The 4065-nt window shown below is 65.3% G+C and overlaps 1 long non-coding RNA gene across 2 annotated transcripts in view; it reads right to left on the bottom strand.

Moving 5' to 3' along the window:
• The window catches only part of LOC102762110, a 12240-nt gene that overhangs the window by 7605 nt on the left and 570 nt on the right, over nucleotides 1–4065 (bottom strand). For both annotated transcript variants that reach the window (XR_436123.2, XR_436124.2), the window contains exon 2: nucleotides 1089–1168. This is a non-coding gene — a long non-coding RNA (uncharacterized LOC102762110). The remainder of the gene's footprint in view (nucleotides 1–1088; nucleotides 1169–4065) is intronic.

Raw genomic sequence — 4065 nt, forward strand, 5'->3', positions numbered from 1 at the left:
CTCCCCCCGCCCCCCACACTGTCCCCCTGCCTTCAGGAAGGCCTGAGCCGGGCTCTGCACCGCCCTTGAGACCTGCGGGCTCCGGCTTTGAAGACTGGAGAGCGTGCAACCGAACCAGCTTCAAAGGCTTCCGGCGCCTCCCCACCCCCAACCTGGCCGGGCCCACTCTCCACTAACCCGCCCCACAGACACCCCCTCAGCTTCTGTGAAGGCCCCACAGGGTCAGGGCTAGAGATGAAAGAGAGGAGGGGCAGGAGGGGAGCCCTGAGGAGCAGGGGGAGCAAGAAGGGAAGGAGGAGAGAAAAGGAGGAAGACAGAGGAGGGAAGCGGGGGGATGAGGCAGTGGGAAGGGGGTGAAGGGGAGGGGAGGGGATCAGGCAGGCCGGGGGCAGCTTGCCCCTTAGCTGGCAGGCTAAGATGGCGGCGCCCTTGGCCCCACAGCCTCCCAGTGAAGGCCCGAGGAAGGGACCAGGCCATCGGCCAGAGGGCACAGAGCCCCCGGCCAGGTGGGGCAGAGGGGCGTCTCCGGGTGTCCCCCACGGGCCCTCCGCAGTGGGCTGGCCCAGGTGGTCCACAGTGGAAGGCTGACCTGCTTGCTTGAAAGGCCTCAGAGCAAAATGGGGGGTCAGAGGCAGCAAGACATTCGCTGGGGATGGGGGGATGGGGCAGGGGAGCTTCCCCGTTACCAGCGTCCCCTGAGCAGCCCAGCGCTGGGCTGCACCCCTCCAGGTCACCCTGAGAACACTGACAGGGTCCGAGAAAAGAGTGGGGGGCTGGGCGTGATGTGTGTGACGTGACGGGTGGATGGAGGAACCAGCAACCGGGCTGAGGGAGGACACAGTGCCGGGAGGGCAGCCAGAAAGGGGGCTTGGGGCCTGGAACACGGTGAGGGTCTGGGAGGCACCGGCAGAGAAGGCGGGGCCTGGAGCCACCCCGAGGCACAGGGAGTGTGTGTGTGGGGGGTGGAGCATGGCACAGTGTTGAGGGGGACTGGTGTGTGTGGCAGACGTAGACGTAGGGAGGGTCAGGGGCTCCCCCCACCTGGGCTGCCTCCACACCCCCACCCCAACTCCAAGGCTGGCACCTACTTGATGGCCTTCTTCTCACTGCGCCCGCGTCCCGAGTCGGGAGTGCCCACCGTCTCCAAGGAGTTCTTGTAGCGCTTGCCCTACGGAGACAGCACCCATCACTCCGGGACCCAGGGCTGCACCCTCCCTGCCTCCACAGAACGGGCTCCCCCTGGGGTAGCGGGGTAGACTGGAGCCCACCCTTGGCAACAAGGTCAGAGGTCAAGGGTGTCACAACTGTGGGGTGCCAGTTTCACCAGTACCTGCTCTTTGGCGGGGACTTCCTGGGCCTCAATGGGTCCCAAGACCTGCCCCACCCCCTTGACCTGCACCCCCTCCCTGACCCCAAGGCCGGGGCCTCTCCCGTCCTGTCGCTCTGGCCAGGCTCCCAGAAGCACAGCTCCCTCTGCCACAGACAGATGGCTCTCGGGCCACATCCCCCTGGCTACGTCACACCGGCCACGTCACTGCCCCCAGATGGTGGGGGCGGCATCCTGCAGGGCAAGGTTGGCAGCAGCCAGTGATGTGAGTCGCGGGGGTGGGGAGAAGGCCCGTGCCCAGTCCTGCCCAGGCTGTGGCCCCCACTGTCTGGGGGCTCCCTGGGGTCCTCGTGCCTGGAGCTGGGAGGCGGGGCAGGGCCTGAACATGCTCACTCGTAAGAAGGCAGCCCACTGACTCTCACTCCAGCCTGAGTCGGGGAGGGGCAGGGTGGAACGGGGGGGGGCACCCCCCATCCCTGGCTGGAAGGAGGGCCGTGGCTGCAGCGGCAACTGGGCCTGCTGCCCGGAAGGTGAGCGCCATTCACCTTCTTGGTTTGGGTTTCTAAATTTAGTTCATGCGGAGCCTGGCACCATTAGCATTCCTGGCTGCCACCACGCGTCCTCAGTGCGCCCGGGGGCCACAGGTCTAGGCCAAGCTGGTGTGGGTGGCGGGGGGATGGGGCCATGGAAGGGCTGGAGCTGCCCCCACAGACCATTCTCCCACCGGACACTTGCCTGCCCCTGCCCAGTGGACACACACACACACACACACGTTTCTCCACGCACAGTCGTGTGCACCGACACCACAGCCACAACAGTCAATTATTCCACCTGCCCCAAAGCCACACAGAAGCGACAGCTGTGCTCCCTGGCGCTCCTGCCAGCGGCAGCCCCTTCCTGGGCACAGGGCCACCTGCATAGGGACAGTGGCAGCGGAGCTCCCTGCAGGGGGTGTGTGGAGTGGGGGGGCCTCATCCCCCCTCAGCACCCCTAGGTCTCCGGGGGGCCGGGATCCTGGTCCCAGGGCCTCATGCTCCTGTGTTAGCCTGGCCAGGTCCCGTGCCTCTCGGGCCTCCTCCCCTTCCTTCCCGAGTGGGTGTGACGTCACGGGAAGAGCCGGGCCGCATGCTGCCGCCTCTCGGCACAGCTGTTACTTTCCTCCCGACTTCAGCTCCCGCCCTGGGAAGTTCACCCCAGTGACGGCTGTACGGCCTCTCATACTCGGTGTGGAACCTGGTACCCAGCAGTTCCCTAAACCATCAACAGGAAGCGCCCTCTGGGGTCCCCCCATCCTGGCCGTTGCCTTGGAGCCAGAACCTGAAGAGTTACCAGCGGAGCTGCTGGGCCCTCTGGGTCCACAAAAGCTGCTGGTTCTCAGCTCCAGCTGTGACCCCAAGAAACTCCTAGTTCCAGCTGGTCCGGTCAGAGCAGACAGCGGGTCCATGGTGGCCCAGGCCCTTCTTGGGGTGACCCTCAGGCGGGAGCCCCGTCCCCACTATTCTCCAGCACTTCAGGCCGTGCCAGGCCCTGGTTGAGGACCCCCTCCCTCTCCCCCTCTATCTTCCCCTCCTTTTTCTTCCTAGTCTTGGCAGGGAACTTGCCCATAAGCACCCCCTTCTGAGGCGGCTGCTGTCCTTCCCCAGGCCAGGCACAGCTGGGGTGGGCTGGCCCCTGGTGTCCCCAGGGCCGCCCCTCAGGCTGCAGCTGCCACTGCAGTGGAGTCGGGAAGCTAGGGGGACAGGCATTGGGGCAGAACTTGGTTTGGGGGACAGGGAGGTGCATGAGGCAGGGAGAGACCCCATGCCACCAGCCTGCCGGGCAGGGAGGACTTGGCAGCAGAGCTGGAAAAAGCCAGCTGGAGGTTGAGGAAGTTGTTAATGTTTGGAAATGGGATCTGGGCTGTGAGGGTACCATGTCGCTGCTGCAGAGGGGACTGGCGGGCAGCATGGGGCATGGAGACAGCCCGGGCAAGGGGCTCCCTGGCTCTCCTGAACGCAGCCTGGGTGCGGGGGGTGGCCGGGGGGGGGGGGGGGGGGCGGGGGGGGGGTGGTAGCAGGTTGAGGGCTTGGGCAGCTCGGAGAAAGAAGTCAGAAGGACAGTGTGGACTGGACTCTGGGGAAGTTCCTCAGGCTGGACAGGGGGTGGGGGTGGATGGGCTCTGCATCTCTCAGCTGCCCACCTGCTACAAAAGCTGTTGTCCTTGAACTCCTGCCCCCAGATGAGTGGGGACAGGGTGAGGCTCTCACTACATACAGACACACACACACAGACTCTCACATACACACACTCACACAGACACACACACAGACACACACTGCACCAATACCTCCAAGTGGATACACTCAGCACAAAGACACCCCCCTCCCCGCACCCCACACACACTCAAGGGCACCAGCAGCATCTGCTCACACACCTTCACCTGCCGTCCAATACGGACGGACAGACAGACAGCCCAACAAGACATGCAAGCTGCAGTGAGTGCTCAGCCACGCCCACAGCCTCGAGGACACTCGCGCACAGAGGCACGGGGCCACCCTCCACCGCCCCTGGAATTCTGAGATGCAGCAGCCACAGGAGATCCAGGAACAATGCGGGGCAGCCAGCCTGGCTCCACCTTCGGGGAACAGCCGTCCCGCGGACACGCGCGCGCGCGCGCACATCCCCAGTTCCTGAGCACGCGTTTCCTGCAGGAGGCATGCGGGGCCCCCGGGGGCGTCTCTCCCCTCTCTTTCATAGGA

This window comes from Myotis davidii, unplaced genomic scaffold (assembly GCF_000327345.1).
Source record: "Myotis davidii unplaced genomic scaffold, ASM32734v1 scaffold826, whole genome shotgun sequence".
NCBI classification, from domain to species: domain Eukaryota; kingdom Metazoa; phylum Chordata; class Mammalia; order Chiroptera; family Vespertilionidae; genus Myotis; species Myotis davidii.